The sequence below is a fragment of the Antechinus flavipes genome, chromosome 3 (assembly GCF_016432865.1).
Source record: "Antechinus flavipes isolate AdamAnt ecotype Samford, QLD, Australia chromosome 3, AdamAnt_v2, whole genome shotgun sequence".
Taxonomy (NCBI): Eukaryota; Metazoa; Chordata; class Mammalia; order Dasyuromorphia; family Dasyuridae; genus Antechinus; species Antechinus flavipes.
In genome coordinates this window covers 114,477,796-114,492,598 of record NC_067400.1, presented here as the reverse complement: position 1 = coordinate 114,492,598, position 14,803 = coordinate 114,477,796, and positions in this window count along the sequence as shown.

The window sequence follows — 14,803 nt, the reverse complement described above, 5'->3', positions numbered from 1 at the left end:
AGCATCCTTATATTTTTGAATATTTTGGATGACATGTAACTATATGAGAAAATACTATGTATTATTCTAATGATTATGCTTGTGAATAAGGCATTCCCAGACCACTTTAGGAAATGCTAAGAACCAAAATATCTAAGTTTAGAGAGGTTCATAACTAGATTGAATAAAGGGTGATGAAATTTTTGGCCACATAAACTTTCAAAGTCTTTACAGTAAGTTATAGATGAGATGCAATTAGAATGAATGGAGAGAGTTCTGACATTTTAAAATATCAGATAGCTTATTTATTGAAGTACATCTATCAACCATTCAAGATCCATTAAAAAGCCACTGTATTAGGTATTTGGGATATAAAAATAAAAATTAAATTATTCATCTCTCAACAAGTTTGTGTTCTATTGGGGGAAATAACATATACATTTATAACTACATGCAAAATAAAAATAAAATAAAGAACAGTTTAGGTAAGGAATGAACTAGCAGTTGGAAGAATAAAAAAAAAAGTTTATTTTATGAGTTTAAATATTGATCCTTAAAGGAAACTAGAGATTGTTAAAAAAAAAAAAAAAAAAAAAAAAAAGGAAAAAAAAAAGGTGAATTGCTGTGTTTTCAGGCCTAGGACAGACCAGTACAAAGGTTCAGAGATGGGAATGTTGTTCAGCAACAAGAAGGACTGTTTGGCTAGATAATAGAATGTGTGAAGGGAAATCATGTATAATAAGGCTAGAAAGGTACCTTGGGACCAGATTGTGAATGGTTATTACTGAGCTTATTTTCCTTCATTTGGCATTTATACTTTATCATAGAACAATAAGGAGCTACTCATAAGCATAAAATGTTCTTTCTACTAACCACTTAGTAACTTCAAAATTCAGTTTGAATAACATATACTTTCTTTAGGAAATATCTTTCCCTGATCCATTTAACTTTCAGTGTTCCTTTCTTCAAATATTTTATATTTAATTTGGTATACTTATACTAATTTTTATAAATTAATACTGCATATTCTCTCCTTTGAGAATATGACCTCCTTGATTATTGACATTTTTTTTTCTATATACCACCTAGCATAATGCCTTTCACTAACCAGAGACTTAATAATTAAATTCATGGTGAAATTAATTGATCAATAGCCAACCTACTAGACTCTATTTTGTTTCTCTTCTCTCCCAAGGGGGAAAAAAAAAGTATCTGCCGATTGGAAAAGGCAGAGCATAATTATCTAACAAAGAGTTGAGATTGGAAATATGCAGGGAGATATTGAGACTACCTATCTGTTCTTTAGCAATGCAACTTATGATACCTAACTCTGATCAGTCCATGGGTTGAATATTGAGATTGTAATGAATCGAGACCATTTTAACAGTACGATTGAAAAGGATTTCTCAGCAAGAATATAGCACTGATTTAATTGAGAATAGCTTTCCTCACTGTTTTCATCATGCTAGCACTCAGTCCATGAGTACCAAGCATGAGAGGCAAGATGATCCCTACTGCATTCAATGGTTTATACTCAGGTAGCGAATAAACTATGTTATTTGTTAGTTTTACTCTTTTAGACAAATTATTTCAGGGAAATAATTTCTTTGCATTTTGAAGGGGAGAAAAATAGTCTAAACTATACTGGGTAGATTTATTCCTATGATAGGAAATGAACCCCTCCTCCGTGAATATTTAATTGTTTAGGAAAATGAATCATTATTTATTAAGCACCTACTATGTGTCAGGCACTGTGTTAAGAGTTTTACACATATTATAGCATTTGATCTTGAAACAACTACCCTGGACTGGGGGAAGTGCTATTATTGTCCCCATTTTGTGAGACAGGTTTAAGTGACTAGTCTGAGTTCTTTTGGAACTCGGATCTTTCTGACAGCAGGTCCAACATTCTATTCACTGTGCCACTTACCTGCATCTTAGCTACTATCAGTGATCACTGAAAGATTTCATATAATGAAAGGGTTAACAAGATTGGAGGGCAAATATTTTATTGATGTTTTTTCTTTAAAGGGGAAAGAGAACAATGTCTGCAAAATATCAACTGATAAGCTAGACTTTGATCCTGGCAAAAGACATGAATATTTTATTAAAAGGTGGATTAGTTGACATCAAGAATTTTAATTGGTGATCATAAAAGATCATAATGACTTTATCAAGTAGAGGTCATGCCAGAAGAATTTCATTTCCTTTCTAGCAGGTATATCTGAGTGCTAAATCTCAGAGGAAGATTCAGAAATAGTTAACATAGATGCTAGAAAACTGATGATTTCTCCTAATAGTTTTATAAAAATAATAGAAATATGTGGGCTAGACAGTAGTACAACTAATTGGATCTGGAACTAGTTGATTGCCAGACCCCAAAAAATAGTCATCAAGAGTTAAATGACAACTCAGAAAGGAAGTCCCTAGTGGAGAACTTCAGGGATCAGTGCTTAGTTTTGTGCAATCATATGTTTCTAGTAATGAGTTAGATAAAGACAGAGAGGATATGCTTATCAAATGTGCAGATGATACAAAGGGAGAGAAAGATAGTACATTATAGAATTAATACAGGATCAAAAAAAGAACAACAGATCAGAGCTTTGAGACAAATTATATGATATGAAATTTGATATGGATAAATACAAAATCTTATACTTAGGTTAAAAGAATCAATTGACAAATCAAGGTTGCAGAGTTATGGCTGAAAATATTTCATTTGAAATAAATGGCAGAGGCCATTCCAAAAGTTAAAATAGATTACTTTGATAGAAATACATATATTTTATATATGCATATATGATAGCTATATAAAATCAAAAGCCATTCTAATAGATAATAGAAATGAATTTCAAAACTCAGTCAGAAAATTGGTGAAAATAAGAAAAGATAAAATTAATTAATATTGGAAGAGTTGTATAAAATATGTAGCCACCATCATTATTGTAGCTATGAATTATTACAAGCATTTTGGAAAGCAATTTGGAATCATGCAAATAATGTGACTAAAATATTCATATTCCTTTACCCAGAAATTTTAATACTAAGCATTTATCCCCATAGAGGTAAATTAGAAGAAAATCTCCATACACACTGAAGTATTTTTTTGATGGCAATTTTAGTGGCAGTAAAAAACTGGAAACAAAGTATACACATATTCATTGGCTAACAATAGCTAGAGAAGCTATTTGTGGCATATGAGTTTAATAGAATATTTCTGTGTTGTAAGAAATGATAAATATGATGAAAACAAAGAAACATGGGAAAATTTACATGAACTGATATAAAGTGAAATAAGCAAAGACAAAAAAAATCTATACAAAAGTTTCAATAATTTAAAAAGACAAGCTAACCATGACAAAATAGTTGAAAATAAATGTTGTAGAATTACAAAACATAAGCATGGACCCAAGGAAGTATGAGTGGGCACCTCCCATTACACTGCAAAAATGAGAGACAAATGTTTGGGACATTGAATATATTCTCTCATTCCTCTGTCTCTGTCTCTGTCTCTTTCTGTCTCTCTCTTCCTTTATCTCTCTCTTTCTGTTTCTCTCTGTCTCTGTCTCTCTGTTTCTGACATTTAGTTCACATTTCATTATTACTTTTCCTCTTTTTCTTTTTTAAAAAAAGTGTGTTTTGTGTTGTGGCTTTCTATTGGAGGGAAATATACAAGGGGAAAGTTAAGTAATAAAAAGATTAAATCAATAAATCATTAATTACATCTAATTACATATGGATGAATACATACATTTTTATATATTTATATATAAGTATATGTATATATAACTGACACTTAATTATACATACATATACATGAGATATATTTACATATATAACATATACTTGTATGTATAGTTATATAGCTAATTATGTATATATATATAATGTGTATATAATAAATCATTTTATATGCATAATATATATGTAAGTATATAACATATACTGTATACCATATTTATATAATATAGTTTAAAATAACCATATACCATATATCCATATCTATAAATATATATGTATATATATAATATATATTATTTTTAATTTGATATACTTATATATAGACATATTATATAGAGATATTATATAAATATATCTCATATATACACATGTGCATACATAATATAGTGTGTGTGTGTGTGTGTGTGTGTGTATGTGTGTGTGTACAGTTCATATAAAAAAAGCTGGGGGCTTCCATGGATTGTTACTTCAGTATTAATCAAGAGAGTGAAACAGCAGCTAAAAAACCTAAATAAATCTTAGGCTACAATCACAAATATACTGCTCATATTTAACAAAGTGACAATCAGACCTAAAACAAAGACATTTAAAATATTGTAGTCATTTTGGGTGCCACATTTTATGAAGGACACTGACAAGCTGTCTATAATCTATGGTACTGAGTCAGGTAGCCAGAATGTTGAAAAGAATGAATTTTGTATCATGTAAAAATCAGCAGAAGAACCTGAGGAAATTTAACCTAAAGAATAGAAATCAAGGGAGTAACAACTTAAGCAATTATTGGGTGGAAGAGAATTAACTGGTCTTCTTGTCCACACAGGGTAGAATTAGTCCCAGGGCAAATTTAGATCTCAAGAAAAGTTTTCTCCAAGTAGTGGGTTCCCTGATACTGCAGTTCAATAAGGACAGCCAACATGACCAAGTATTGGATAAAGTATACACAGAATTTATCTGCTGTAAACTGAATTAGATGCCCTCTCTCTGAGCTCCCTTCCAATTTAGGTACTCTGTTAATCTATAGACAGTGTCCTTCATTCTGGAAGAAGACCATGACATCAGGGAGGAGATGCCATGACATGCAAGTAAACTGGATTTAAGTGAAGGAAGTACACTCACCTGCCTCACTTTCTCTTCCAGAGCCATCTGGGTCCAGTAGAAAGATATAGATTAGGATAATTAGATGCAGTGGGAGATCTTGACTTTTAAAAATAATATCAATTAATTAATTTAAATGATTGAAGAAATTGTGTGTGTGTGTGTGTGTGTGTGTGTGTGTGTGTGTGTTGGGTGTGTTTAAGCAACACTAAGAAACACAGAATATTTGAAAACTCATCATGTAATCACCATCAGTGAGTAAGAGTTAAGGAATGGGGAAAAGAAATATTTAGAGCAGAACACAAAGAAACAAGAACTATAAAATAGGAAAGATCCAATGTAGCTTTAAGGAGATAAGAAGAAAAAGGTGAGGAAAATATAGTCCTTATATTCTCTGGATGTTCTTTTTTAAATTTTTTTATTTTTCTGAATGTTCTTATCTCAACTCACAATAAGGAATCAGACCCAGTGGAGGATTATATATCTTCCCTTTCTGAAGATGTCTATGGATATCTTTGAAGACAATTGGATTCTTACTGTTTGGGGAAGTTCCATTTTATAAAGTAAATCAGGGTTATTGTTAAGATCTTTCATGACATTAATTGATCCATATCATTAATTCGCTAACACATAAGTATCATTTAGCCAATTAACAACAATTAAATTTTCAAAGAGATACTTACTAAGAGACAGCAAAAACATAAATGCATTTCCCTCAACACTCAGGGTACATTCTTCCCTATATTACTCTTACATTACTGCCTCAGTGCTTGGGGAAAGTAGCCTCAACATTAAAAAAAAAAAAAAAAAAAAAGGTACAATGCATTCACTATGTCTTCGAATTAATCTCTTGATTGTAGAACACAGAGTTAAGTCACTTCTGACCTATGTGTGGTTACACCTTCAGGCTGTAATGGTATAGCAGACTTATCTGTCCACAAATTCTGGTATGGACTCTAGTTCCTGACCTCTGTAGATCTTCTGAGCTTTCAAAGCTCAAATGACATTTGCTTCCCAAATTATTAGATTTGAAGCTAACACAAGTTCCTTGTTAGGAAATGAGATATTGAACAATTAATAAAAAAGAGGTTTATTTAACTTTTTACCCCCAAACAATTTCCTCTTCCTCAAGACATCCATATTATATGGTTTATTATTCACTTATGAAAATTAATGTCATATAAATTCTTGACTATGTGTATAGCCATTACATTCTTATATGTGTTTGTATTCTATACAAGTATTAGAAATACATATAAAGTTTTTTATATAAATATATCTATAAATACAAATATGTAGAATACATACATGTACACATTCATATACATATGCACATAGACATGTTCTATGATGAGTGTAGCAATATTTGCTTATAGTGGCTTAGTTTATGTAGTATTATTTATTATTAATATTAGTTTATCCCATAAATTCTGTGAGATCTAAGTATAGCCTTTATATTCTCCTATATTATAACACTCCTTAAGGGCAGAAAATATATCTTATCAATCTACGCATTTTTTACACAGTTCCTAACACCTTATTATCAGATGGTCAAAGATCTAGAATTTGAAGGAACCTTAGAATCCACATTGTCCAGTTCTCTCATTTTACAACTGAGCCAACAGAGACCAAGGTGATTAATCCACTTGCCCAAGGTTATACAAGTAGTAAAAGTAGTAGCTTGTAACTCTTTTCCCCCTTTTCCACTGCATCATGCAGTATCTTCTCTCTAGTAGGCATGTGGTTTATATTTATGGAAATAAGGAATACATGGTATAAAAATGGCAGTCTTGATAGAAAATTCTCCTACTCTTTCCTCTATAACCAGAATTCATGAAGGAGCTTTTAAGCAGATAATCAGAGCATTCCAGAGACATTAAGTGAATCTGACAAAAGTTCTTAGTGATAACTGTACATTATTAGTGCCACTTTCTGAATACTATGAAACATTAATGGAAAATACAAAAAGATCTTGTAGAATCTTCTCTGAACACCTGGTCCTATAATTTTATATATTCTAATGTAGAGGAATATCAGACAAAGTAAAAAAAAAAAAATAGCATACAAATACAGCTGATTTATTAATGTTTCACATTAAAGTCCTTGCTAAAATAAGACACTTTTGCCTAGAAAATTATCTATTGGTTTGAAATCAAGTTCTTGAGTCTTTCTTTAGAGTTTGCCAGGGGGTAAGTACTCTAGGCTAAGTCACATTTTCTTCACCCATTAATGTGGTTCTTCCTCTCTCTGACAACGTAAACAAGCAGAGTGGAAAAATGCCGCCACATCTGTCTCCTCCAGGTGGCACTTGTGCTTCCTTCCCTACTGTTTTCTTCATTAATGTTAATTTAAGCCTTTTATGAATTGGCAACGTTTTTACAAAATTTGGGTAAATTTCTCCCTTAGAGGGATCCATCTGAGAGCATGTGGGCCTGATTAAATTTTTAAAAAATACTTAGACAGTAAGCCTGGTGGCCCCAAAGATATTACACTGTTGCTCTCTGTTTCCCTACCTGATTGTGTAGTATCCTGGCATGATTTGCTACATTGTAAACAAATCTGTATTCCAAAAAACTTCTTCCAGGAGGAATTGGTGGAGGTAACTTATCTAAAACAATTTGCTTTATGCTTTTTAAAAGAAACAGGAATCTGCTAGTCTGTTCCACCTCTTCCTCCTGCTTCATACATACAAAGTCCTAAACACATTTTTTCCCAATTTTGATTGTCCCCTTTGTATAAAATATATGAATAATTGGAGGTCGGTGTCAATATTGATCTCTATAATCTTACATTTTGTATTTAAAACAAATGCTTTTGAATAGTAATATGGGGGCATGGGAGAAGTTCTATTTTTTCTCCAGCTCCATAAATAAGGATAAAAATGTTTACCCATCTTGCAACAAAGGAGTATTAATTACCACAAAAGACTGAACACATTCACTGTAACATTGCCTTAATTGATTTATCCTAATCAGGAAATCCCATTCATAATGTAATAAAATATCTAAGTTACACATAGAATTTATTTACCAAAAATATTCACAAAATCCTTTTAATAAAACATGCATAGAAGGTTATTTATTGTTGTCTATTTAAATCATTGACCTACATGAGCTTAGCAAAATTTTTTATTTTTCTTATTTTTGTTTTGTTTCACTAAAAGAATATTATTCCCATATTTCCAAAGAGAAAGGATTATAATTGTCTTAGGTTAGAATCTTTGGTTCTCTTCCAAATTAACAGAATTTGAAAAAATCATAGAACTAATAAGAATATTTCTAAATAAAGGGAAAACTTAAATTGCCTTCTTTGACAGCATTTAATAATTTAGGGAAGCTCATGTTCTTAGTTTCCATTTGACTCATTTTCTACATATTCCCTAATATTGGCACAATTTCAAAAAGAATTGAAATATCAATTATGTATGTCTGTACACACACATACACACACACACATATATATAATATACATACACAAAATATGTCATAAATGGGCATGTATGTATATAAGTGAATATAGAGTATCATTCTTCTGAGAGATATGTGTATATATATACCCATATATTTTTACATATATATTTACTCACATGTGAATAAAGGTAGGGAGGGAGAAATAGACAGAGAGACAGAGATAGAGACAAGGAGATAGAGGTATATAATAATAGAATTGTTTCTCTTTTTTCTTTCAAATCAACATCCAAGCAATGAGTGATATAAAACTATACATTAACAGAACATTTTTTAAAAATCACAGTTGTTTTGGATTTTTTTATTAAAGCTTTTTTTTTTAAAAAAACATATCAATAGATAATTTTTCAACATAAACCCTTGAAAAACCTTGTATTCTAATTTTCCCTTCCTCCCCTCTGACCCCCTCCCTTAGATGTCAAGTAATCCAGTATATGTTAAACATGGTAAAATATATATAACAAGACATTTTTATGGTAGTTGTCATGACTGGCTATTTTGATGCATCATCCTTCTTTTGCAATTTGGTGATGTGGACTTAAATCATATTTCTATTTTTAGGGATAAACAGTTTTTAATCAGCTCTAATAAGCAAATGTTTAATATAGAACTGGAGAATTTATACAAATTTTTATTGGTGATAAACTATTTCAGACTGGATTCCTCCCTTGCCCCAACTCCCTCAGTGTGATAAGATTTAGACAATAGCCAAGGAGGGAAAGAGTTCTAGGAATGGGGGATAGCAAGAGAAAATGTAGAGAAATAGAGAATCCTGTTAGGGGAACATCCAGGAGACCACTGTCACTAGATAGAAGAATACATGGTAGAGAGTAAGGTATAAAAAGACTAGAAAGGTAGGGGGTATGTTAGGAAGTTCAGAGTACTTCCCATTTGGTCCTGAAGGCAATAGGGAGTCATAGAAGTATACTGAGTAGAAAAGTGACATAATTAGATCTGCACTTTAAGAATATCATTTTGAGTACTGAATGGAATGGGGGAGAGACCGAAGGCAAGCAGACCCATCAGCAGGCTGTTGGAATAATCGAAGTGTGAAGTGATGAGGGCTTGTACCAGAGTGGTAGCAGTGTCTGAAAAGAGACGGGGATAGATATATCAAGAAATGTTGTAAAGGTGAAATTACCAAACCTTGGCAATAAAATGTATTTGGCAGTGAGAAAAACTGAGGAGTCCAGGATGGCTTCTAGGTTGAGTGCCTGAGGGATTGGGAGGATGATATTACCTCTACAATAATTTAGAAAAAGAGTATAAGAAGAAAGACAGTGAGTTCGATTTTGAACATGTTGAGTTTAAGATGTCAATTGGATATACAATTCAAGATGTCTGAAATGATGAGGAGATTGGAAGTCAGCAGAGAGTCTGTAGCAGCATAGGTAATTTTGAGATTAATCAGCATAGAGGTGCTAATTAAATTTATAGGAACTGATGAAATCACTATAGTAGTATATAGAGAGAGAAGAAAAAAGGCCTGAGACTGAATTCTGAAGGACTTCTAAAATGAAAGATTAGCAGACGTTGGCAATAAATTGTATTTGGGGAAGAAATAAGATGAGGAGTCCAGGATGGCTTCTAGGTTGAGAGCCTGAGGGACTGGAAAGATGACATTACCCCTTCAATAATAGGTAAAGAATTTGGAAGAAGAGCTTAAAGAAAAAGATAGTGAGTTTGGTTTTGAACATGTTGAGTTTGAGTTTGAGATGTCAACTGGACATACAGTTCAAGCTGTCTGAAATGATGTTGAAGATAGGAGATTGTAAATTAGCAGAGACTCTGTAGCAGCATAGGTCGCTTTGAGATTAATCAGCATAGAGGTGCTAATTAAATTGATGGGAACTGATGAGATCACTATGGTAGTATAGAGGGAGAAGAAAAAAAGGCCTGAGATTCAATTCTGAAGAACACCTAAAATGAGAGGATAAGATCTAGAAGAAAATCCAGCCAAGGAGAGAGAGAAAAAGGAGGAGTTAGAGGGGTTGGAGGAGAAACAAAAGGGAGAGAGTGTGTCCCCAAAACCTATAGAAAACAAAGTAGCAAAGAAGTCAAGGAAAATAAGGGTTAAGAAAAGACCATAGGATTTGGGAACATTAGTAAGTTTGGAAAGATCATTTTCAATGGAATGTAAGAGTATAAAGGGTTAAGAAGAGAGTGAGAAATGAGAAAATGAAGGCACCCATTGTAGATGGCCTTTTCAAGGAGTTTAGCTGAACAAGACAGAAGAGATTTAGGATGATAGTGGGGATGGAAAAATAAAGTGCGGTTAAATGGGGGATTTAACTTCACAATTCCTTCCTTACTTGAAGTTGGAGATGAATCTTTCAAAAGAAAGCTCTTCCACATCTTAATGAGTTATAAATGGCTTTAAATATGGCACTAGAACCAAATTTCGTGTTTTTCTCTTGAGGACCAGACTAAGTCAATTCAAATAAGCTCATCGGTAGAAGCATTTATGGGTCGATAATGACCCCCTCTTTCCCTACAACATGCACCTGTGTCCTAAAGCAGAGAGAAATTGCTCCACATGGGTGAAATCATAGATATTAGAAGTATTCAAGTAAGCCATTTCTTCACAGGCTAAAATAAATTATTTCCTGTTAAACATATCAATTTCCCAGTCAAAAGTTCATTCCCACAAAATATCTAAAGACCCGTGTTTTAATTTTGTTCATTGGTCAAAAAATGTCCTATGTTCACTGATTGGTATTTTGTGATCTTGATAACCTTTTCAGTTATACAGCAAGGGCAATTCCAAACACACTTAGGATTATTATCCTATTTTTATTTGGTTTTTGGTGCTTTAGTATGCCTTTACAGATTTAAATTAAAGGGCTACTTATAAAATATTAGGCAAGTCATACCCTTATTTGTGAAGGTCATACTTCTGTCAGAAGATTAATTAAGTTATCAAATTAGGGTGAAATCATTTTCCCAGAGTCATGACCTATAAAAAAATAAAATATTTTGCCATATTTACTGCAGTGTTACAAAAGGATGGTTTATGTAAAGAGAACTTTAAAATTTCTTCTTCTATTCAGTATTCAGAAAGTATTTGAAATGAAAATTGTTTTAGGAACAAACCTGACTGTGTTGAGGGTATTTTAACACTTCTATGGGTTGAGAAACAAAGTTTTATTGAGCATCAACTGTGTTCAAAGCATAAAACCTCAAAGAATTCTCACCACTATGGAACAGGGGGAAATAAAAATGATATGGAACTAAAAGTGGGATTTTTAAAATTTCTTATTCTATTTCAAAAAGGGATTTCTTTTTTTTTAAGCACTATATTTATGGAAAAAGAGAGGACCATTATTATACATTTGTTAGATTGAAGCACATATTTTTTGCCTGATGTCTTGGAGAAATAGTTCATGAAAAGTTCATTCTTATGAAAAATAGAGGCCTTAAATACTGCTAAAATCAGTATGGAAGATTGTCAAATAATATCCCCTTTCCCATGAGGCTATGCAGGAAATCTATATCTTACTCATAAAGATAAAGGTCTGACCATTATGGTATATCCTCTTTTCACTTTCAAAATGAACTACAGAAATAACATACTACTTTGAAACCATTCTTTTGCCGAAGTTTCTTTTAAAAGGTCTAACAAACTAGCTGTTAGTAGAAATGAGTCAATGCTAATCACTCTTTCTGACATTGTCTACTAAATTCATTAAATCTGTGCATTATATTTCATGGTGGAAATACATGATTTGTATAATTGAAAAGGAAATCAGCTTATTATTTCCTACATTTAAAAATAAGTATATTTTATGGCTTGAAAGATGCAAACAATGATATTTCAAGTAAACTTTCATCTAAGTAGATAATTGAGCTCTTATTAAAATGAGGAATAAAGCTTTAAATGAAAGAAGAGAAGCAATGATGAATATTGAAATAGAAGAGGTTAGTGGGCCAAGGAGTTCTTTGGTAAATAGTTTCACTGCATCGGCAAATGGTTGCAGGAGGCCATAGGGGCCAATGATGTTTGGTCCTTTTTGGAATTGTATATAGCCTAACACTTTTCGTTTGATAAGTGTTAGGAAGGTGACTGCTAGGAATGTTGACCTGTGTAGGAAAATTTTCTAGATTTCCATTTCTTAATTCCATAGTAATTATTATTTATTTATCTGTGCAAGTATTTATTTACTCCAGTTACATGGGGAAAAAATTAACATTTATTTTCAAAACTTTCTTCCTTCCTCCCCACCATAGCTCATTGAGAAGACAAGCAATTGTAGTCATGCAAAAAAACATTTCCACAATAGTCATGTTGTAAAAGAAAACATAGACCAAAAACAACAAAACAAAACAAAACAAAAACGAACAAAAAAACAAACTTCAAAAAATGAAGTTCACTCTTTTTTAACTTCATTTTTTGAGATTTGTTTTTCAATCTATATTTAGACAGCATCAGTTATTTTTCTGGTTATGGGTAGCATTTTTCATCATAAGTCTTTCAGACATGTCTTGGGTCATTGTATTGCTGATCATTTTACAATATTGCTGTAACTTTGTACACAGTACATTTTACTTTGCATCAGCTTGTATAAATCTTTCTAGGTTGTTTTTTTTTGTTGTTGTTTTTTGGGTTTTTTAGTTTTGTTTTTCTGACAACATCCTGCTCATCATTTCTTATAGCACAATAGCATTTGATCATAATCACATGCCACAATTTGTTCAGTCATTCCAAAACTTATGGCTATGGTCTGGATCTCCAATTCTTTTCCCCTAGAAAAAAAAATCTACTTCAAATATTTCTTGTACATGTAGGTCCATATCCTTTTTTAAAAATCTCTATTGGAATACAGATCTAATACAATTGTATTGCTAGGTCAAAGAATATGCATTGTTTTATAGCCTTTTGGGTATAGTTGCAAATTGTTCTACAGAGTGATCGAATCAGTTCATAACTCCACCAACAGGACATTAATGTCTCATTTTCCTCACTCCCCTCAAGCATTTGTCATTTATCCTTTTCTGTCCAATTAACTACTTTAATAGGTATGATGTAGTTCCTCGGAATGGTTTTAATGGGCATTTCTCAAACAATTGTGAGTTACAGCATTCTTTCTAAATGTCTAAAGATAGCTTTGATTACTTCATCTGAAAATTGTTCACATCATTTGATTATATATCAATTGAGAAATGGCTGTTTTTTTATATAAATCTATTATAGAAATTAGCTTCAAATTTTTTTTCAAACTCACTTTTGCTCTGTATTTTTCTCTATATTATTCCTCTCATCATTCATTCTATACTCTTCTTTTACTCCGTCCCCTCTCAAAAGTCTTTTACTTCTGACTACTCCCTCCCCTAATTTGTTCTCTCTTCTATCTCTCAGTCCTTTCTCTACCTCCTTCTCTTTCTTTTCTCATTGTAGCCCGAATCACTGCAAAATTTCTGATGTGTACTTATTAGGGAAAAACTCTATGCTTGTCTTTCTTTTTTTATCATTTAAAAACGACATGCTATGTTTATGCTTTTAAGGGTTACTTCCCTGGTGATTAATGTTTTGTTCTATAATAATTCATTTTCATCACATATTTTGGGCAATTTAAAATTTTTTATATTATGTTACTTTTTTCTCTAATGTTGGCCTATTTTTGAATATCTCTTATATATCCAATTTAAGGCAAATAAAATATTTTTCAAAATTTGCATATATTGCTAGTTTTTTCTTAAATTAAGTTGATATTTAAAATTTTTTATATTAATCTTCACTTGAGATTATATTATATTATTTGTATTATCCTTTCCTGGTTTAGTTATCAGCAGTATGTTTACCTCATAACAATAACTTGACAGAAGGAGTTCTTCAGTTATTTCAAATAATTTATATAATTAAACCATGAACTTTTATTTAATTACTTAATAAATTTTATGTAAAAATATGTTTTGACTGGGCTTTGCTACTGTTGTTATTGATGGGTCCTTTGATAGTTCCTTTCTGGATGGTTCAACTTCACTTTCTGAAATTGGGATGTTTATATCTGCAAAATGTTATCTATCTCCACCTACTCTCCCATTTAAAAAAAAAAAAAATCGTTTCCTCTTCTTTTTCCAAATAACAATTTACTTTTTCCCAATTGCACATAAAAACCATTTTTAACATTTTTTAAAATTTTTAAGTTCCAAATTCTCTTTCTCTTTCTCTCTCACCCCCACCTTGAAATGGCAAACATTTTTGCTATAAGTTAGACATGTGCAATTATACAAAATATATTTCCATACTAGTCATGTTGTAAAAGAAAATACAAACAAAAACCCTACAAAATGCAGTGAAAAAATAATACTTTATCTGTATTCAGACTCTACATTCTTTCTCTGAAGATGTATAGCATATTTCATCATGCGTCCTTTGGGACTGTCATATCATTTTATCGCTGAGAATAGCTAAGTCGAATAGTTGAAATTGTATAATAATTTCTGTTACTGTGTATAGTATTCTGGTTCTGCTCACTTCACTTTCCATCAATTTGTGTAAGTCTTCCCAGTTTTTATTTTTT